General features: G+C 49.0%; 1 pseudogene; it reads left to right on the top strand.

The window, feature by feature from the left end:
* The first annotated feature begins 315 nt into the window (after positions 1–315).
* LOC139047159 (U2 spliceosomal RNA) lies at positions 316–495 on the top strand (annotated as a pseudogene).
* The last annotated feature ends 22,926 nt before the right edge of the window (positions 496–23,421 follow it).

Raw genomic sequence — 23,421 nt, 5'->3', positions numbered from 1 at the left:
CAAAGCGATCGTGCGTTGGTCGACATCCAGCATAGCAGTAGTGGCTGTGAGGTCACTAAGGAACACACAAGCGCTCACGCACAAAACAGGCCACGCCACATTGGCTCTTCACAATCTCCCTCTGAAACCTAGCAGTTGCTTCGGTGAAATGTTCCGAGTTTGTGGAATCGGGGCTACATGGAGGGTTCGCATCTCTTTCCGCCTCGTGGTCCTGGCGGGCAGCACGGGACCGCCGCCACGGCAAAGCAGAAATAAAGGAAAGGGGATACGCAATGCATGGAACGCCGACAAAGAGAGGGCGGTGCGAACGTTGGCATGGCCGACGCGAGTCAAATTGTTGAATGCGTTCTTATCAGCTCAATATGTGATACGGGTTGTATTTGGACCTAAGATATCAAACTTATTTTTTCAAGTTCGCGGAGTGATTAAAGCCTCCTCCGCCTCCGCCGGGGGTCGGCCCGATATTGCACGATCTTCGGGATGGGCTCACGTATGGGGAGAAATTCTTGATCTACGCGGCTCTTGTCCAGGGACACACTTTTCATCAGAACCTAGCCATATACAGCTTCGCTGTAAATAGGAAAAGACTATGGTTTGTTACTTCAAAGAGTACTAACATAACTTAAAAAAAGAAAACTCGCATTTTCATTGTCTTAAATGAAAGTAGAACATGCTGTAAACCTCACAAAAATTCCATCAATGGCCAGAGCGTCCTAAATAATTTACCGTAATAATTATTTCTACGAACCGAGGACCGAATTCAGAAAGCTTTTCGTTCCTGAGTGCTTTATTCCATTGGCAGGCTGCCTTCGCTAATAATGTGTCCAGCAACAGCATCGGCTGGAATTATCGCTTACGAACTGCACTTAGCGTAAGAGCTTTCTTTGTGTGGGAATACGCGCCCAGTTTTCGTTTAGGTGCCCAACAGGTCGATGTGTCATATGACGTCACGATACACAAGATAGTTCTGTTCCCGCGATCGCGGAGGCTGTGTGACAGTCGAGTGCAGACAAAAGAATTGCAGGGAGCACACTTGCTTTCTTTCTATTGGTAGCGTCATCATACATATTCTTACTGCTAAACGGCATCACCAAATTTTTCTATGCGTCGTGAAGTCACAATAATGTCGATGACGCTACGTCCAGCATTTCGGAGCAACTTTACTTTCAAGCTAAACTACCTGATGCTTCCCAAAATTCATATTTGTTAAGTGGCATTTTCTTGCGTACGAGAAACCTGTGGTAGCGATTCCGCAACTTCCACATTCCGCGTCAGTACGTTTCCTTGGAGATGGAGGTGATTCAAACTGTCTGAAACGGCCACGAATTAGCTAAATAAATACTATGCATTAGCTAAAGACAGAAACAAATGAAAAATACGTATAAAAATGTAAAGCAGTGTCTACATATAAAGTCCTGACTGTCGTAAACTCAAGCAGCAGGGCTATCTCAGGTCGTACTGCGGCCCCATTTCCGAGTCCAACGGCCCTGAAAAAAAAAATAAAAAAAAGAAACGTTCGTGGTGTGAGTCGGAAGGCCACGGTTCGCGGTGCAAAGTTGGAATTTTTTGTTGTTGTTTTCACCACTGTCGTCGTTGTTGTTAATCACGACGTTGATTTCGTTACTGTCGTCATCGTCGCAGTGCTGCGGAGTTGCGCAGGTCATTCGTGGTCCGCTGCTTCACCCCCAGCAGTTCCCTGCCTCGAGACTCGCCTACTGTGCCCTTCATTATTGCTTAGCTTTGTCCAGAGCCCACCGCGTCACAAGCACGCGTGATTACACCTATTATCGACAAGCGAGTCTTCTCCTTCCCATCGAACGATCTCTGCTGATTATGACTCCGCGGTCAAAGCGGAAAGAAACGCGCCAACACGGACGTTATTTACGCTTAGGCAAACAAGCAAAGAGAGTGAGAGGGACAGGCGGGAAAAAGACAATGTTGCAAAGAAGGAGAGATGATGAAAGGGAGGTGGGAGCTCAAATGGCGGAGCAGCTCCTCGCGGGGAAGAAAAAAGACTTTCCTCTAAGAAAACCGAGCGTCTGGCTTAAAGTGGCCACGGTCGCAGCGACGCTCTCTCTGCAAGGGTTGCACGCTCGGAAATAGATGATTCAGATAGGGGGCCGCGCTTCGGTGCGACCGCAAAATAACTAGGGGGAAACACGCAATCTGCATTTGATTGTCACTCCCTGCTCACAGGCCGCTGCACTGCAGCAGGAAGGAAAACAACCGAGCACCCACCGCTTCGTGGGGCGGGTCGACGTCAATGACCGGGCCAGCGAGAACGCAACTTCAGGTGCTGATTTACGTGTGTGCATATATATATTCATATATCGTGCTGTGCGTGTCTGCATTAGCCACTGGAGGTCGAGAAGACAGAACACCGGAATAAGTGCGAACGCGAAGAATCGTTCCCTTAACGGTATACTCCAATCACGAGGCAAAACAAAAACAAACAAAAAAACGGGCACGAGAGGGTGCTCTCCTCACAAAGCCGCTCATGGTCGCCACCAAGTGGCGGTAGACGGAACTTCCGAACGAAACGTGGCGTTTTTCGGCCCTCTGATAACTCCGTGATGAAAGGATAACGTCGCGACTTCCAAAAAAAGAAAAGATGAAAAGGAAAAGACAGAACAGAAAACGCCCGGATGATGGTGCCGGGAAAGCACGCAATTGATGGTCCGCCTGCTCTTTGCAGGTGCAGCCGCTCGATGGTCCGCTCGATCCGAGGGCAGATTTGGGTGCGTTCTTCTTTTCCGATTCGATCGTTCGTACATAGCGGTGAGCGAGAGAGAGAGAGAGAGAGAGAGAGAAAACAGCCGCACGGGCACCTGAGTGATCATGAAGCTGGTCGCTCCGCTTCTGTTGGTTTCCATTAAAGGCATCCTCCTTTCCCTCTCTCCACATTAACTGGCTGTCGCGAGTGCAGAAGCACCGCCCAGCCCACCGCCGATGTGGTTCATTAAGTCGTTACTTGCAGGAAGCGCGGAGTAAGCAACGACACACATGCGGGCATGCCCACACGTGTCTATCTTTTTCTTTTTGTTTCTGAGGCTCGCGGTCTAGCGCTCATTTCCGCCTTGTAACCCTTACTTCATCAATCGCGCGTGAAGCTCTGCGCCACAGTGCAAAGAAGTCGTCGTCCATTTTCGCGACACTGGAGTTGCAACATTCGCGGTGTCCGAAATGCCGGCTCGTGAAGTCGGCGAAGTATATAAAGGGCGGAATTCCGACCGTCGCCGACGAATGGTTGGCCCTAGAATTTGGTTAAACACGTGATTAGGCTATAGACTACGTGCGGTAAGTGATTGCGCGGCGAATGCCCAAACCCGGACGCGTACAGGTCGCTCGTTTTAGCTCTCGCGGTATCTCGCAGCTGTAATCGTCGGCTAACTAGAGCGTAGCCGTTTATGAGCCCGTCAGACAAACAAAAAAAGAAAAAAGAAAAAAAAGAAAGAAAGTTGAGCTCAAAGCAAAGGGGAAGAGAATCGACAAAGCAGACCCCGTTGTAAATATGAAGGGGAAAAAAATGTAAGGATCCTCGATGGAGATGTTACATTGTGCGCAAATAGTTTCGCAAGGGCGCTGTTACTTATTCGCGACCCCATTGCTCACTAGAGAGGTGAGCAATGCTAATGGTTAGCACTCCAACTAGCCGTCTGTAGGAACTGAGGTCTACCGTCCGAAAACAATGTCTAATGTCCAAAGTGATCCGCCATCTATAGCTGCGTCTGTAGTGAATGCCCGTCATCTGTATTACCTAACATGCAGTGGGACAAAGAGACTATGGGCTCAGACGCACTCAAAGTTCGTTGTTTCCCAGGTCGCCGATGGTGCACCACTCCGCCACATCCAGGATCACCGCCAGGGAGCGTCACCTTCACAGAGACGATTCGGTGGATGGAGTAATCACATAACAAAATTATCGTCTTCTCCTTTAGCTATGACCTAACTAGCCGTAGGTCTACATGTGCGACGGCTGGTGGAGTCGCGAAAAAGGGCTTGCGTGCGTCTACTTAGTTTCACTCTTTCATTATGCTGTGCGATATAACACGTTCGAAATAAAATAACTGCAGGGACTTGGGGAAGTTCTTGCTGTGTGAGCGTGCTATTCACATCTGTTTCGCGCAGTGCGTAATAAATCGCGATGTTTGCATATCTCAAGAAAACTGCGATTTTGGGATTCCACGCGTGCTCAGGACATTGCCGTATACCACGTATGACTGGAAGAGGCGCTTACAAATGCTAATTCCCGTAGTGGAATGATCGGCAGACGCACGTGCGATTGTTGTGGACACAAGGGGACAGTCCAGCACACTTTGTGTATGCGTCCACGATTACATTTGCAGCTCCTCTCTTTCCGGACAGCGCTATAAATCGGCTGGAGTCCAGCGGGTTTTCAGAGGAAACGATTTCTATAGGACCGTGGTCAGAGCCAGATCCGTCGCTGGCGCAAATAAAGCAATTGGCGCCCTACTACAACGCTATAATGTGAGAACATTATACGGAACATCCTGAGGCACTCTGTCTTGTGGGTTATCGTCGAAAACCTCTGATAAAGAGTGGAAGGAGCGTGGGCGCGAACAGAAAAAAAAAACACTTTCTTCATAACGTCAAGCAGTGACGCTGTAGCTGGCGCAATATTAACATTTGTATCAGGGTCCTTCAATACTTCGAATTGAACCCGGTTGTATATGTTTTGCACTATGCCGTGCGGTATCGGTATGAGTAAACATCTGCTGATGCGTGAGAACAAGTTTCCTTGGAGAAAAAGAGGAAAACTGAAATCAAGAGTCCCCCCCCCCCTCCCCTCCCCGAAACTCGGACATAGGAACGCGTTCTGCAAACACGTCCCAGAAGGAGAGTGTGCTCTAGCCAGAACGCAGAAGGAGTAAGGGAATAAAAGGATCAAAAGAGTGGAAGGGGAGACAGAGATAGCGAAAGATAGACTGGTACAAACAAACCGCGTACAGTATAGAGCGGTAGGGGGCGGCGTTCTTAAAGTCTATCGTGAAGGCCCGTAGACCACAGGAACCTTAGTAACGCACGTAAGGCCTTCGGCGCAGATGTTCTTTGGGAGGACTGACCTAAAACGTTTAGTTCTGATAGTGCACGATTGTGCAACTGGTCCAGCACTCTGCACGTCACTTGTCTCTGGCCACAATATCACGAGCAGACACAAATAATGTCTGCGAGCGTCTCATCGCTGCTGCATGTGTCGCACGTGGGGCTGTTGACCATTCCAATAAAGAAGGCGTTTTAGTTCGTAAATGCAACGCCTAGCCACAGACGGCACAGCATAGTGTGTTCACGTCATGGTAACCCAGGCGGTAGATGCATCCGTGTATCCGGAGACAACGATCGCAAGCGACAGATTGTGAAAACGTTCGAGTCTCACAAGGGCAAAGTACATTCACGGAACATTAATCCCAGCACAGCCGCAGCGTCTGTTCCCGAAAGCGCAATCAAGAGACGTTGACCACTTTCATGTGCAGATCGGGCGGCTTCGTCGGCGTGGTCATTCCCGCTGATGCTGCAAGGTCCTGGAAGCCATTGAAAGATTATGTTGTGTCCCTTATCCTGGCTGCGATTATATATGTGTCGAATTTCAGTCCAGACGTGCGGTCGACACGTCTGGACTGCAAAGCAAGCGATGCTGGATTTCTCTTCTTCTAGACACCGTCTGTCCATTGGGTCCGTGGCGCATTAATTAATTGGCTATGTGTGCACTGAAGGGATGCCTTGGAGTCACTAAATACTCTTCATTAATGCGGTGATTCCTGATAAATTAAATCAGGTGCAGCACGGAGTGCCGCAACCTCTACACCCGTCTACTTGGTCACACATGTAGTTTTTCATTTGATTTCTTCAGATTCTGCCGGGATGATGACTGCAGTGGCAGAGCTGTTCAGTTTTACCGAACCATCTGTGCAGACATGTTGCCGGAATCTGTGCGCGCTGTGAATCTGTTCCAAAGTTGCTTGCTTCAAAACTTGAAACTGCACTTCAGCTTCAAACGAGGAAACCAAGAGCGTTGCAATACGTCACTTCCGTTCTCAGAACGCGGTCGCTGTCCTCGGTCAACTTACGTAATCCATTTACGAAATTTACGTGAGAAATTTACATGACGAGAGAGAGAGAGAGAGAATGAAGAGGAAAGGCAGGGAGGTTAACCAGATATGAGTCTCCGGTTTGCTACCCTACACTGGGGATGGGGGATAGGGGTTAGAAAGATGACAGAGAGGGAAACGCAAAAAAAAAAACGAACGCGCACACATGAAGACACACACACAAAAGGCGTTCCAGTTAAAGTCGTTCACACAGGCCGGTAGATCGCAAGAAGCGCAAAAGCGCTTGCACGGCCTTCTTCTGTGACGGTAGGTCCTTTCGATGTTGCAGAATTCTTTTTTCGGATAGCGGTTGGTCGTCCAGTTGGTCTAGTTCCTGGCTGAGGCATGCCCTCTGTGGACTGTACTGCGGGCAGGTGCACAAAATATGGCCAATTGATTCTTCATGGCCGCAGTGGTCACAGGTTGGGGTGTCGGTCATCCCTATGCGGAAGGCATAGGCTTTAGTAAAGGCAACGCCCAACCAAAGTCGATATAAAAGCGTGGCGTCTCTACGGCGAAGCTGTGATGGCGCTCGAAGACTTAATGTTGGATCAAGTGAGTGCAGTCGCGGATTTCTTAAATGTGGCTCATTCCATTGCGACGCGGTGCACTGCCGAGCAAGTAGGCGGAGCTTCCGTGCAGCGTCAGTTCTAGAAAGAGGAATGGGGACGTGGCGCTCCTCAGTATGGGCTGAGCGGGCAGCGTGATCCGCCCGTTCATTGCCGACAATCCCGCAGTGACTTGGAAGCCACTGAAAGGTTATGTCGTGGCCTGCATCACTTATATGGTGTAATGTCTCTGTAATATGGAATATTAGTTGTTCGTGCGGTCCGCGTCGTAAAAGTGACAGTAGAGACTGCAGTGCCGCCTTCGAGTCACAGAATATTGTCCATTTGTGTGGCGGTTCATCACCAATGTGATGAAGAGCAGTAAAGAGCGCTGCGAGCTCTGCTGCTGTCGATGTTGTCGCGTGGGTCGTCTTAAATTTGATTGTTGTAGATTTCGCTGGTATGACGACTGCCGCCGCGGAGCTGCTTGGAAGGACAGATCCATCAGTGTAAATATGCGTAGAGTCACGGTAGTTCTCGTACAAATATAGTAGCGTGAGCTGTCTAAGGGCTGGTGATGACAGATCAGCTTTTTTCGAGATACCAGGTATTGCGAGGTTGATTTTCGGCTGAGCGAGGCACCATGGAGGGATCGAAGGTCTGGCAGCCGGAGTGAAACAAGCTGGCAATGATTCATCATATGCAGTTATCGTTTGGCTGAAAGATGTGTGTGGCCTGTCCGCTGGTAGAGAGGCTAAATGGTGACGAGGAGTCCTGGCTAGATGCCTTATATGGATCCTGAGTACTTCAATTTCAATGTGGGTCTTGACAAGGTGGTCTCTAGCGATTGCTATCGTAGCCACTGTTGAAGCACTCTGAGGCAGGCCTAGACAGATCCGGAGCACTTGACCCTGAAGACTTTGTATAGTGCGTAGATTCGTTTTGCCTGTGTTGTTTATTGCTGGCAAGCTGTATCGCAGAAATCCCAGAAAAAGCACCCTGTACAGTTGTAACATGGCACTAGGCAACATTCCCCAGGTCTTGCCAGCGAAAAATTTGAACAGGTGGCATATGCCTGTCAACCGTTTTTTCACGTAAGATATGTGTGGGCTCCATGACAAGTCCCTGTCGATTATGATACCTAGAAACTTGTACGATCGGACCCGTCGTATTACTTGGCCATTTATCGTTACACTGTAGTTTGCCATGGGTTTGCGCGTAAATGGCACCAGTGCGCATTTCTCGGAGGAAATTTCGAGGCCTCGATTACGGAGGTAGACAGCAGTTTGTGTCGCGGCTTTCTGAATTCTCGCTCGCAGCTGTAGGCGTGTTACTGCAGATGTCCATATGCAGATGTCATCCGCGTACATTGATAGCCTGACTGTGGTTGGCACGTCCTCAAGGAGAGCAATTAGTGTTAGATTGAATAACACGGGGCTAAGTACACCGCCCTGGGGGACGCCGCGGTAGCTATAATGTAGAGAAGTATGGCCTTCCTCGGTGCTTACAAAAAAGGATCGCATGGATAGATAGCTCCGTATCCATTGAAACATCCGACCACCCACTCCTACCTCTGCGAGAGCAGAGAGGATGGCTTCATGCGTAACGTTGTCATACGCCCCTTTAACGTCGAGGAATAAGGATGCGCAGAGACGCTTACGGCGTTTCTCATGTTGAATGTAGGTGACCAGGTCGACGACGTTATCGATCGATGATCGACCGCGTCGGAAGCCCGCCATGGCATCTGGGTAGGTGTTGTGGTACTCCAAGTACCACTCCAGGCGTCCTAGGATCATCCTCTCCATTACTTTGCCCACACAGCTCGCCAAAGCGATCGGGCGATATGAGGAGAGCTCCAACGGCGACTTGCCAGGCTTCAGCAGTGGAACAAGGCGACTTGTCTTCCAGGTTGTTGGTAGCGTGCCATTTCTCCAAGATTCATTGTACACCTCAAGAAGAACCTCTCTCGCTCGCTCCCCCAGGTGACACAAAGCTCGGTAGGAAATTCCGTCAGGTCCTGGCGCTGATGTGCGGCTACACAAAGCTAATGCTGCCTTAAGTTCGTGGATCGAGAATGGTAGATCCAACCGGTGATCACGTGGTGGCGGACAGCTGCTCGAAGGCGATGGAATGTTGGTAGCTGTGAGTTGGCCGGATAATCTGGCGCAGAAATCCTCTGCCACGTCAATCTCCGATCTCTTTTGAGAGAGGGCAAGTGTCTTGAATGGGAATCGCTGTACGGGAAGTGTCCGCAGTCCGCGCACCGTTCTCCATAGTTGCGATAAAGGCTTGCGTGGATCTAGCGACTCACAGAAGGCAGCCCAACGTTGCGATTCGAGCTTGTCTAACCGGCGCTGTATCTTCTTTTGCGTGCGCCTGGCGGTCCGTAGATCGTCCATTGTTTTCGTACGTCGGTATTTTCGTTCAGCACGTCGTCGGATTGCTCGAAGTCGTTCTAGTTCCACATCATAATCATTAAGTTTCGAGGAGCATGTTAGAGTACGCATAGTGTCTTGCACCACGCTCTTGATTGCCTCTTCCAAGTCGAAAGATGGATTGGCGTCGCAGTGTTCTTCCATAATAGACTGAAATTTAGGCCAGTCCACTCTTTGGATCGTATCCCGTATTTTGGAAGCGGTCAATCCTCTTATCTTGATGTACGTGGGGATATGGTCGCTTCCGTGCGTCTCTATGTCCACAAACCACCCTGCACGTCTGACTAGGCTTCGCGAGACGAAAGCCATGTCAAGACAGCTGCTGTACGTGGAGCCACGTAAGAACGTAGGACTTCCATCATTCAGCAGCCAAAGTTCATTACTGGAGGCGAAAGATACCAGAGCTCTGCCTCTTGCGTTGATGATCGGACTTCCCCAGAGTGTATGATGGGCGTTGAAATCTCCAGTAATGACCCAGGGATTGGAAGTTGAGGAAAGGATGTCTCGTAGTCTGTTGTAATCAAATCGACTTGACGGAGATAGGTAGGCGCCTATAAAAGTGAAGGCCAGATTCTTTTTCCTTACGTTTAGGCATATATATTGATTACTGTCATTAGGTGGTACAGGCTGATGAGTGTAGGTGAGGTCACGGCGAATGAACACCAAAACCTTACTGTTTTCATAAACAGCTGACGACATAAATGATTCATATCCAGAAAGCCTGATTTTGTTCGATAAGTTCGGCTCGCAAATGACGATAATGGGAAACATATTGGCGAACACGAAGCGACGGAAATCCGAAAGGCGCGCTCTGAGTCCACGGGCATTCCACTGAAAAATAGCTGCTTGTCGGACCTCTTCCCTAAAAGACCGTGGCTGTGGAGCCATGATCTACTCAAGGGTTGCAAGCACCGGACTCAGAGCGTCCAGTACTTGAAGCGCACTTCTGGCAGACGGTGTGTGCATGTTGCTTAGCAGCACGCGAATGGCATTCATTAAAGGCCTAATAAGTGCTATCACTTGCTCATCTGTTTTCCGCGACTCCTCGGATACAGCACCTTGCTGTACTGGGGGCGGCTTCTTCTGCGGCTCTTCTGGCGGTCGTGTACGCGGAAGTGGCGGCCATTCCTTTGTGGAGAGATCTGGCAGTTTGCTCCCTTCCAACATTGGTGATCGGAGTGCTGGAAACGTCCGATGATCATGATGCTTGACGAGGGGACTTTTCCTGAAAGCTTGATGTTTTCCGCCGTGAAGACCGTTGTCGGTGACGTCGTCTCCGCCGTACTTTCTCAGCGGCCTCTCTGTGGGTAGAGTTATCTCTCACCATTTGCTTAAGAATGGTGAACTCTTTCTTGATCTGGGGACAGTCTTTGGAAGAGGCGCAGTGATCACCTTGACAGTTAGGACACTTGAACGTGGTTGCGCTGCAGTTGTCTTCTGAATGGGGTTCGGCACATCGAGGGCACACGGCCGAATTTCTGCAAACACCCTTCACATGTCCAATTTTCTGACAATTGAAGCATTGCATTGGTCTTGGAATAAATGGTCGAACCTGGTGGCGAAAGTGGCCGACCTTCACGTAGGGTGGAAGGCAGTCGCCTTTGAAGGTTATCTTCACACAACGTGTGTTGCCGAGGCGACCAACATGCACAATCACGTTGTGTTCGCTTGCTGGTTTTATGAGAATTGGGAGGTCTGCATTAGATATTTCATTGTCAATGTCATAGATGACTCCAGTTATTGTGGCACCATTCGTTGGCACGATGGATCGGACCTTGATGTTTCCCAGCTGCGTTACATGTTGTAGTATGGTCAGTGCACTCGGGTTAATCACATCGATTGCCAGGATGTTTCGTCTAGTATTTATCCTGACATCCTTGATCTCATTTGGCACGGTGTTCTCTAGATACACGGAGAGTGCTTGCCTGTTGAGGACGCGCAGGTTGTCGGTAGCGTTCTGTGGCACAAACAGGATGGAGTGAGGCCATCGCTGAGGAGCTGTTTTCACAGTGTTCGAGCTGGACGCCGAAGATGAGTTGATAATTCTTCGTTTGGCCTTGCGGTACTGGACAAGTCGAAAGCTGTCCTCCGAGGACTCGTCACCTGATGCGCAGTACAGCTCTGTGTCCTCGCTACCACTTGACGTACTTCCTCGCTTCCTCGAACCGATGTCCGCGGGTGAACGGGAACCGGGAGGATCCTCGGGGTGTTGTACATCCATAACCGCGATGGAGGGGGCGGTAGACCCCACAGGTGCAGTAAGAAGTCCAGAAAAACACAGAGACGGGCGAGATGTGTTCCGCAAGAGAAGCACTTCGTCTTCCTCCTCGAAATTTACGTATTCCATAACGTGACCAGGCGAGCTTTCATCGAACGATTGACTATACACTGACTGGCCTCCTTGAGTGCCTCATGCAGACATGCGCTGGCCAACGAGGTGGGGCTGGACAATCGCGCTGTGAGCAAAGGTAAATGGAACAAGACGCCGCGCAGCGTCACCCCTACATAAGCGCGCAATTTCACGCGAGCGGCAGCTCGGTGGCAGAAGCCGAGACCCAGGTACCATAAACGAGATAATTAGCTGCAGTGACGACACGTCTGTCAGCTTCCGCCCTTGACACGGTGCGGAAATTATATTCCAGAAGCCACCTTCCCTCGACACCTCTCTGTTTTCCTTGCGCAATATACTGTGATACGACCAGACCCGGACTTGCTTCCTCGAATGCGTAACTAAGTGAAGAGCTCGCGTCTGCTCCGGAAAAGATTGGGACAAAGGAAAGACGTGCACGCGTTGAGAAATGCGACACAATTGCGAGAGCAAGAATGTCTGGTGCAGCAAACCAAGGCCCGAAGTTTGTTTGCATCTTTTCTTGTTCCTCGCGTTGTTGTTCTGGAGCGTGAGAAAACAGAATGAGGTTACATGCCGATAATTGCTGCGGGCCCATTCAGGATTACCCTGAAGGCGACAGCGAATGCGGAGGTATTGCAAAATTAACCGCGTTAAATTGGAGCAACTGCTTTGTGCGGTCGACACGTCTGGACTGCGAAGCAAGCGATGCTGGATTTCTCTTCGTCTAGACTTGCTTTTATTTTTCATTTTGGTATCATTCAGCCTTTATTTTCTGTTGCTCTGCGTGATATGCAAGGGCAGTAAAGAGGGTTATATTCCTCTGATCTTCATAAAGAGGATTATATGCCCTGCATGAGCAAGCGGTATTAGTAAATTACGCCATCCCGGTAGCACAGTTGCAATGTCATGGCCGCTGTTGTGCACGAGGTCGCGGTTTCGAATCCCGGCCGCTGCGGCCACATGCTGTTTAACTGTTTTCGACATGGTTATAAAGTAGCGCCCGTTGTCAGAAAACAACAAAACGAGAAGCAGCCAGGACCCTGCGTGACGACAGCACCCCCTATGAATTGATACACGTTTGACATGTCTTCTTCCTTCTTTCTTCTTATGTTTGCAAGCTTGGAAGACAGCAAAGGGCTTTCCAGACGGAAGCGCTATATTTGTGTGGGAAGATGGCGAAGTGACTCGTGACCAACAAGCTGACGTCATGCAAAGTGAACTGCTTTAGGAATAGCTTGCATTCACGGGCAATAGGCGTCTTTCTTCTTAAGCAAATGCGAGGATCTCGCGGAAGGGCGCGGGATTCACATCTTATGCAAAAGCACAGCGGGAATTTCGGTCCTCTGGTAACTGTACACCATCGTGGTAGCAGCCGCAATCTCGTCCTCTTTAAGTTGCGGGCGATTTACATTGAGAGGGCTGTTTAAAGCTTTAAATAAAAAAAAAATGTGCTGGTGGTTTTAAAGCAACGAGTTTATAGGTACACACTCCGCACGGTAGCGCAGACTCGTAAGTTCGGATTATGGTAACTACACGCGCATCTTCCTTCTTCTCCAGCGGCGGGCTTTTATGCATGAGGCAGCTGCAGGCCGGGAAGAGTGCAAGTGAACGCATTCAATTTCAGTTTCAATTCAATTTAATTTATTTTTCATTGATGATAATTTTTACAAAGGAACTGTTGGGCCAGTAGCCAAAGGCTATAGTGTAGGCCCATAGTCATATATGTAGTAGCAGCCACAATGTCATCCGCATATCTAGTTTTTAATAATACAACCTAATACAGTTAGATGGATACATACAATTAAAACCATTAAAAAAGAAAAACGGTGCATATCAATCACTGGTAACAAAACAGAACTGTCAGGAGGACTGTCAGTACTATGACGATTGGCATGCGCTGTTTACAGCTTCGGGTATTATTATTATTATTATTATTATTATTATTATTATTATTATTATTATTATTATTATTATTATTATTATTATTATTATTTCACCCAGCAAGTGAATACCCTCTGCATTAGTTGTGCGTTTGAACGCGCGAACACTGGGACGACCGTTGGCGTCCCAGACATTCTCCGTTTCGTCGCAAGGGCTGCACGAAGCGGGAATGCAGGGCGTTCGGCTTTCCGGCAATAAACACTGGCTGGACTGAAATAAAATGAACATATACATATATCTGCAGCCTTTAGGAATGCTTCCGCGTCTGAACTCGTTCGCTATATGACATCAACGGGATAGCATGGTGGCGAGAGAGAGAGAGAGAGAGAAATAATATTTATCAGTGCCAAAGGAAGTCCAGGTCCGGGCCTGCTGGTATATACTTATGCCTACTGCCCAAGCGCGTTCTTGACGTGAGGCACCAGAAGCGGCCACCACAGTTTTTTCAAACCTTCGTGGCTATAGTGGTCCACAGCGTAAATCACCCTGTTGCTTCCTGTTGACTCCTCTTCTCCTTCACATAACGTATTATCACCGTTTACGTGGATCCGATGGCGAAGCACAACAGTGTAATTAATGTACGTGAACTTGAAAACTGAAGTCACTATATTCTCTTCTGCATTTTCTGGTTGAAACTTTTGCATCGTTCGAGGCAAACATGCGAATAAAGACAAAAGGTATATGGCTGGTTCCATTTAGAGGCACCGACATCTCCTTTGGTACATAAGTTATAGTATATAGGGTATTATATAAAAAATGAACGGATAGTTACATGGATCAGAGCCTGTCTTACTAACAGACACCAATTTGTCACCTTAAACAATACTTCTTTTAACAATTAATACAGAGGTTGCGTCTGGAGTCCCCTAGGAAACCGTTTTGGGACCACGTTTATTTATATTATTTATAAATGACATAGTCGCAGAGCTTTCAGTTTCCGTGAAACTTTACGCAGATGACTGTATTTTGTATGAAAAGATATCTTCTGTTGATGATCAGGTGCGTCTTAAAAATGACCTGGCAAAGGTCACTACTTGGTGCTAACAATGGCAAATGTCTATTAATCTTGCAAAAAAACTGTTTTTATGAGAATCACATATAAGAAAAAACCTCTTCAATTTGCATATAATGTTGACAACGTATCTCTATCAGAGGTAAGAGAGTATAAATATTTGGCCCTATGGATAACCAATGAGCTTTCCTGGACGAAGCCCATGGATACTGTTGCTGCAAATTCTTTGCTTAAACTGTTTTATGCGAAGCATATTACGAGGGCTCAACCCAGCTCCTCAGGCGCGGCGGTGACCATGAAATCACGTGACACCGTGACGTCACGACAGAGGAGAAGTGGCTTTGGCTCAACTCTTGCAAGATGGGCTGGGTGGGAATCGAACCAGGGTCTCCGGAGTGTGAGACGGAGACGCTACCACTGAGCCACGAGTACAACGCTTCAAAGCGGTACAAAAGCGCCTCTAGTGAATGCGGTGTTGCCTTAGAAACGCGCTGTTTCTAAGGCGTGCGTCTCTTGCTCAGGCGCACATTTCGTTGCCGCGCCGAACGCTGCTTTGCTCGACGCTCACCGCGTCCAATGCGGGGCGCGTAGTCGCTGCCCTGTAGCCCATTGTCTTACACCCCTTGGCGGGTCGACGGGAACGCTGTCGCGTTCCACTCTTGAAGGCGAAGAAGTAATGCATGAGTTGTTTCTTCGTCTAGCCGAACCAAATATAGCCAAGCAACAGCAGTTCACCAGGCTAAACAGTGGTTCAACAACTAAAATAAAGGCTAGTATGCTTCGCATCCTGGGCTTAACCTTACCTAAGCCACAGCCATTTTTTTTCTTGAGCCGCTCACTGAAATCATCGACGTCTAGTGCTCGTTTACTGGCGTACAATTCCTACATTCGTCCGTTGTTGGAATATGCCGTAATTATTTGGGACCCATTCACTTTAACCAATATTAAGAAACTGGAACGTGTACAGCATAAAGTAGTTAGGTTTGTTTTTAATTCATACGACCGCGCGTCTGTTGGTTAGTTCGTAAGACGCAGTGGATTACCCCCGGTGACTGTGCGCAACCGTATCTGTCGAGTAACATTCCTCTTTCAGCTTGTAAACGGTCATTATAAGGTTAACAATTCCAAGTTCTTTACTTACTCATCAGGTTATAACCTCATCAATAACCGTTATCAATAACCCTCATGAACGCACGGAATACCTGTTTCAAATATTCTTTTTTTCCTAGGACAATAACAGACTGGAATAATCTTAATTCTGATATTGTTACCCAAAATTCCTTATCGATGTTTGGAAAATGCCTGCAAATGTTATGAATTTGTGTGCGTTATTTGCTTGTATGTTTTTTTTCTTTTATGTTATGTATTCTTCACCAATGTCTGAAAATGCCTGCACATGTGATGAATTTTGTATGTGTTTACATCCTTGCATATTTCTATGTATACCCACCCTGCTATGATCTATATATCTATAAATAAATAAATAAACAAAAAATTTCATGCGGGCACTTCCACTTAGCCCAGCTGTCGCTTTGCGTCGTAAACTGATTTAAACCTCTCAAAGAAATCCATCCTCCCAAGATGCTCATTTCCTGGCTGCATCAGGATACGCCCCCGCCACAGCGCACGGATGGCAATTCTGTCGTCTGTGCCCCCCGGTGTTGCTTTGTCGCCAGGTTCAGCACGCACTACTACATATGCCTCTCCTCGTCGATGTGCTGGTACCAGTGTCGTGAGCAATCCTGGAGAAATGGAGTATTTGCCCGGCAGTGGTAGACGCACTCTCGTGTCGTCGATGGGATTGGATTAGGCCCAGGTTCGCCGATATCTCACTGACCGGTATAGGGATCCCCAGACAGAAAACGACGAGGGTCAGGACCAGTCCGGCGAAATGGTTACTCCGTTGTTTGCACAGCGAAGTGTAGCAATATGCTGGACTGAGAGCTTACTGGTAGCATACGCACGGCCACATGCCGTCGTGCATGCCGGAGCCAGCTCCAAACAATCTCTTCCAAGGAGCAGAGAGTCGGAGGATTATATCGTATTGTGCTGCACAGTTGTATTGCACCGGCATTAGTAGTGCTGCAGCGGGATTCCTCTTTCGCGCTTCCCTATAAGGACTCTCGTTTTGGCCCGTAAAACGCCATATTTTTTTTAAAGAACACTCGGGGCCACCTAGCGTCGCCGCCGCGAAACCAGCGTGCGTAGCCTCCGTAATGCACGGCGCGACGGTGCGTGCGAACGCTGAGAAACGCGTCATGCGGCAGACGGGCTCCTCTCTCGCGCCTCTTTTCGGACCCGCTGCGCCACCAGATGGCACTGCCGAAAAGCCGGAATGCGGCCTCCGAGACCAGAAGCATGGCTCACCGCGGTGCCTGCGAAGACTGATAATGGTTCCCTCGTTTGCCGCGCACTCAGTGGCGCATACCCAGGGACGCAAGCTGGCGCGCTGTTCTTGAACAGCGGCACATACCCAGTACATTCATGGCGCAGCTGGCTAGAGCGTGGCCGTGAAAGGAGTTAATTGAATGGGTAGTGCATTTATGATGCAGGACGCTAGTGCGCCAGGTTACTTACTATCCTTGAGGAACGCTCGTGTCGTGGGTTTGACTACGCGCAGCATCGAAGAAATTCGAGGGATATTTTTCGTCATTGTAAAGCGACGTACTTCCAGCGGCACATACCTGGGTACCCGAGTTGGCGTCAAAGACGTTCGTTGTAGAGTGGCACACACACCTATTAACAAATTGCCAATTGACCCAAGTTGGCACCAAAGAGGTTTCTTGAAGTCTAGCACGGACCGAGCGGCAAATATCCAGTGCCACAAGCCGGCGCCAAAGAACAGTACACGGTCACCGCATCTACAGCGACCCATCTCGGCGTGAGAGAGGTTCGTTGAAGAGCGGCACGTATCTACCCATCCGAATATACTGAGTGACTTAAGTTGGTTCGATGGTTGGGTTCAGTTTCGACATGACTGCTATATCTTGACGTCAAATTCGCGTAGCCACCGACGCAAGCATAGCGTGGTCACCCGCAGGGTTGATCTGAACAGACCAATCAAAAGGTCTCCTCGTTCATTCCTCGTTCATAGGTCACTTTTGTTTGCTTGAAAGACGAATAACATTGCTAACACTGAGCGGCTTGTCTTATCGAATTGGCTGACAAGACGCGAGAAGCACGCTCATGTGAAGAAGGATTCGATGGGGCCGAGCCACTGCGCTGAATATCGATAACCGGATGAAGAGGGTGGTGCCGGCGTCTGCGATTGGTGTGGCTGGTCGAATATCGTGGCGGCATGCAACGGAAGCTTAAGAATGCCGCTGAAACGGTTCTTCAGCACAGAAGAATTTGAAGAGCGAGGTCGTCAACGTGCCGAAAGGGCTAGAAAGCGTCGTATGGCCACACAGAAAGCTTTATTATACGCAAATAAACCCATGCTCTCCGGCAGGTGCGAGTAGCCAGTGCCTGAGCGATCGGCGGCAGCCATATTTTATTCCTTTCGTAACGGAGCAGACTACGGCTATTCAGAAGGAAATTCAGTTTTGTTCGGCATATTAATGCATCTTTAACGCGTACACATCACTTTAACGCGGTGAGTTTTTGCGGCTTTGTGACGTCGAGTGACAGGGAGGTGAAGTGGGTGTAGCCCGAGAACTTCTGACCAATAGCTGAGGGCTAATGGCGAAAAGGCGTCGAATCAGAAAGAACAATTTTTCCTTTGTTCGGCCAAATCAAGCATAGTCAGTGTGTACACGTCATATCAGATGAGGAGCTATCGCGGTTTTCCTGACGTCCAGACAGGTGAAGGGGGGGGGGGGGGGGTCCATAAAAGTTTTTGTCCAATCACGGAGGGCTGATTGCAGAATTAGAATAGAAAAGTTTGGAATAGTTTTACGTTATAGCGCCCCATATTTACCATTGCTAAGTGTGCTTACCTACACTGCACTATTGAGCAATTAATGGCGGCAACGATCGCCGTTGATATGAACACGATGTAGCTAGCTGCCCATGCTGGGACTTGTCTCTTGTTGATGTTGAGTCTAGATACATGGGAAGAAGCAAATATTCGGAATGCTGCCTTTTTTTTTCTAAAGGCTATAACCAAAGCTCCACACGTACACTATGAGCAAGCATGAAAGGGACCACCGAATTTGCATTCAAAGATGGTGATTTTTCACTTTTCGTACAGAACATTAGACTGACATTTCGAGGATTTCAAGTATGCCAATGGTCAAAATTCAAGGAGGGGAGAACAAACTTTATTACTACGCATACACTGGAAAATAAAAGTAAAATCTCTTTCATCTTGGCTCGAATGTGTTGAAGCTAAGCAGCTTCTGAGTTGAAGATACCTTCCAAGAGCTTCAGGCAGGTTTTTTAAGTTGATTTTCTCGCTGTAAGGATGTCAATCGCCTTCTAGCGTGTTGGTTAGTAGCATCCGTCTTCAGCCAATGATACTCATCGCGTTAAAGCCGAATGGAGCACGCTTGTCGTAACGAAGTGATGGAGCAGCTTTCCAGTTCTTCCATTGCCCAGATTACCCTGGCCGCTTGCTCTTCCCTTTACTATTATTATTATTATTATTATTATTATTATTATTATTATTATTATTATTATTATTGTTGTTGTTGTTGTTGTTGTTGTTGTTGTTACCCACGGTGTGGTGTATGCTATGAATCATATGGTTAAGAGAAAAGAACAAGAGGATGGGAGGAGGAGGGATAAACTTTTTTAGTAGAAATGAGCCGACGGTAAAATCGTCCGAGGTGGGCGGCGTCCCCAGTCCAGGATGCCGTGGGCCTGAGCTGATAGCTCAGGCCCACGGCATCCTGCTCACCAGGCGATGCTGGTCTTCAGGGCTCGAGCTTGTCAGCTGGGCCTCCCACTGCTCGACGGTTGGTCCGGTGATGGGCGGTGTCGATGCATTTTGTTGACATTCCCATACCATGTGGTAGAGGATATTGGGCCTAGAGCAGAAGGCGCATTTGTGAGTATAGCTCGTAGGATACATTGCGTGTAGCAGGGTGCCGTGCGGGAATGTGCCGGTCTGTAGTTTTCGGAAGATCGTCTCTTCTCTTGTCAGCTGGGGATGCGGGGGCGGATACATCCTCCTACCCAGCCTGTAGTGGCTCAGGATATCGGCGTATCTTTTCGGGACGCTATCTTGTTGGTCTACCGGTGCTCGTGAACCTGGCGGGATAGTCCGGAGAATGTGATCTCGGACAGCGGCATTAGCCGCTACATTACCCGCCAAGGACTAGTGTCCCGGGGCCCAGACGACGTACAGTTCTGGAAAATTGTCTCGTTTTTCGAGGATGCTCTGGGCTTGTTTGGAATTGTGGCCCTTTTGGTAATTTCTACATGCTGTTTGTGAGTCGGTGGTGATTGTGATTAGATCTTCCTCTCGCTGGCCCGTAGTGGCCACCAGGGCTATCGCCGTTTATTCCGCGCAGTCGATGTCTGGAGTGCTTACCGAGGCCGCTGCTACCTCTTGTCCTTGGCCGTTGATCACGCTGATAGCGTGGGTCACTCTGTTCTTGTACTTTGCCGCGTCGGTGTAGCGGACTTCTCCTTGTTTTGGTCCTTCGTAGGCCTTACGTAGAGCTTTCACTCTCGCTCGCCTCCTTTCTCTGTGGTATTCAGGGTGCATGTTTCTCGGGATGTTTGTCACCGTGATCTTCTCCCTCAGGGGTAGAGGAACCCGCTGTTTTGTGGACTCATATTCGACTGGGTAGCCCAGTCTTATTAGCGTGTTCCTACCCGTGCTGGTGAGCTTGAGTCGCTCTGTCTGGCTCGTCTTGTAGGCCTCTACTAGTTCCTCCCAAGTATTGTGGATGCCCAGGCTGAGTAGCTTCTCCGTCAACGTCGTCGGTGGAAGCCCCAGTGCCAGGTTGTAGGTCATTCGTATTAGGGTGTTCAATTTGTCTCCCTCGCTGTTCTTGAGACCCAGGTACGGGGTGCCGTAAGTGACTCTGCTGATTATCAGGGCTTGTATTAATCTGATTGTGTCCTGCTCTTTCAGGCCGTGCTTTTTGTTTGTCACTCTTCGCACCAAGTGCGCGACTTGGGTAACTGTCCGTTGAGTGGTCCGTTAAGGTCCGTTGCGTGGGAAGAATCATAAATAGGGCAACGTTAAGCCCAGAATTTAAAGCTCACCATAAATTGTAGCAGCGTAATCGACTACGTTCTGTAAGGAAACTTGCTCCTGGTTTCATCACGAGAACCACGTGCACACCTTCCACGTCATAATGCAAGCAAACACTGCTAGTACATGTCGTTTTCGAAATCGACTACGCCGCCACTACTTGAGCAATCCGTCTTGCAGTAAAGCGAGCTTCAAAATTATGAAAGGCGCAATTAGCTTTTGAAGCACAATCACCTTTTCACCGTGAACGCAACAGCAGGAAGGAGGTGCGGAAACCTCCAAACGCATAAAATGGACACACGCGAGATCACTTTGTAACAATCTCAGCATTATACAGTATGTAGGTGGGCAAAGTGGTACGGAAAGGCTGTCAGTGAAGCCCTGAATGGGCGTTCGGTTTGAAGAGCGAAAGCGGGAAAGTTATCAAAAACAGTCAGCTTTCGCGTGGAAAAAAAAATTCGCAAATTTTAAACGCTGCTGTCAAACGTGCTTACGCGGCTTTGGGGCAGCATAGGGGGAGAACAGTGTGGACGCGGTGAATAAAAATCTGTGACAGAATAATTACACAGGCCAAAATTGAAGTCGGGCGAAAGGCATCAAGACCGAGGCGGGACAAGGCAAGCTGTGACAGGCAACGAAGGTACACTCGCAAGAAAAAGTGTGAGAATAAATGTGTCGAACCCTAGAGATGCGGTGGGATGAAATAAAATCATCAAGTCCAACACCCCGAAGTAACACGCGGGCCGAGGAACACCGTGGTGCATTGCTCCGATCCATTCCGACCACCTGTTGTTGTTTAACTTGCGTCTAACTCAAAGCAAATCAACGTTCTTGTTTTTTTGTTTTTCATTCGACCCTCTTTCGATGTGGGCGGAACTGCGTTGCTTCCCATGCCAACTACTTCTTCGTACCTCACCAGCTCGCTCAAAGCAAGCTTCGGTACCGCACGGTTCAACTTGACTTCTGTTACCACACTCGACGCCTTCTGCAACCAACTCCTTCATCCTTCACTTCTTGCCCCTTGTCCCTCTCGTCTGTTTCGGCATATCTTCACTGGCACGTGCCCGTTCTTGGCGCAACGGCCCAGAACGGGGACACACGCTCCGATCCATTCCGACCACCTGTTGTTGTTTAACTTGCGTCTAACTCAAAGCAAATCAACGTTCTTGTTTTTTTGTTTTTCATTCGACCCTCTTTCGATGTGGGCGGAACTGCGTTGCTTCCCATGCCAACTACTTCTTCGTACCTCACCAGCTCGCTCAAAGCAAGCTTCGGTACCGCACGGTTCAACTTGACTTCTGTTACCACACTCGACGCCTTCTGCAACCAACTCCTTCATCCTTCACTTCTTGCCCCTTGTCCCTCTCGTCTGTTTCGGCATATCTTCACTGGCACGTGCCCGTTCTTGGCGCAACGGCCCAGAACGGGGACACACGCAGTGTCACATTCCCAGCATGTGCACATACCGATAGTGACCCAAGCTGTCTATTCGGGCCCATACCCGGTGACCCGAGCTGTCGTTAACTAGGACAAGACAGCACCCTCCAAGTGCGAGGAAGAGGCACAGGGAAACCTCGCTTTCGAACGCCTCAGTCCAAGTGGTCGCTCGTCACCGGCCACTGCCGAGTTTACCATCGTCGACACACGAAGAAGACGCTGGGTCTCCGCGCTTGATAGCAGGGGCCCCCCTCCCGGCGCGTTTCCGCGCTAGAGGCGAAGACGGCCGGTGGCGTCGTCGGTGCGGGGAGCGCTGAGTCCTTGCGAGAGTCGCATTGTGGCCGTCGTCCGGCCCACACAATGGCATTCCCCGCTAAAACAAAAAGCGCGCCGTAAGGGACGAAGAGTGTGCGCGCGCACGCACACTTACACACACCACTTTGTGTTTGTGTGTCCGAGCGTGGTCGCACGCGGCGAGGGCCCCGGCAGGCGGCTGACCCGACCTTGGTTCGGCTGCCTCCCGTGTTGCCTGTCCGGCAATCGCACCGCAGCAGCGCCCGCCCCCCACCGTTTGTTTGCGTCATACGCATGCACGCGCGAAGTCGGGGGCGAGGAATAGCGAATGGCTGCTGTTACGACAGTGGTCAGCATCAGGCGTGACCGGCGGCGGACGGCGGAAACTGCAACGACACAACGGTTACCCTCCCTCGCCCCCCTCTCCCTTGGTTAACGTTGATTAATAAGCATATTAAAAGCAGCACTAATGAGAAAAAATGCTTGAGCTGCGTTAGTAAATTACCTTTCCACCAATACTAAATATTCTTTAAAAAAATAAAGTGTGGGTTTCTACGTGCCGAAACCACGATCTTATTATGAGGCACGCCGTAGTGGGCGACTCCGGAAATTTTGACCACCTGCGATTCTTTAACGTCCACCTAAATCTAAGTACGCGGTGTTTTTTTTTTAGATTTTATCTTATCTTAGATTTTTATCGTACGACGCCCAAACGAAGGGCGACGTCGCCCTGAAATTCGCGCAGCGGCTCACTGTGAAGTCATGGATTTTGCCGCCATTTGTTCTGGATGAACATTTAAATTTTTATCTGTAAGAAACGGAACCACATTGTAGTCTGAAGGAATCAGAGATTGAACTTGGGAATTTTCGAGAGCTTTTACGGAACCGCAACCGCCGAAATGGGAAAAGAACACTTAGTCACCCATTACGTCACACTGACGCGCCGGCTCTAAGATTTGGACGCAAAACTGGGGAATGAAATTTCGACCGGCGGTTTCATCTTCTGAAGCTTATTACCGCTAAACGAACGAAATTAGAGTATCTTTTTTTTAAAGAATACTATTTATCAATCTGAACTGAGTCAGTGTTTCCGTTTATACCGTCCCTTTCTTTCTTCTTTCTTTCTTTATTAATACTGTTAACCCTCGC

The sequence above is a fragment of the Dermacentor albipictus genome, chromosome 6 (genome assembly GCF_038994185.2).
Source record: "Dermacentor albipictus isolate Rhodes 1998 colony chromosome 6, USDA_Dalb.pri_finalv2, whole genome shotgun sequence".
In the NCBI taxonomy this organism is placed as follows: domain Eukaryota; kingdom Metazoa; phylum Arthropoda; class Arachnida; order Ixodida; family Ixodidae; genus Dermacentor; species Dermacentor albipictus.
The sequence above is the reverse complement of the archived record's forward strand: the minus strand, read 5'-3'. Positions and strand labels throughout refer to the sequence as shown.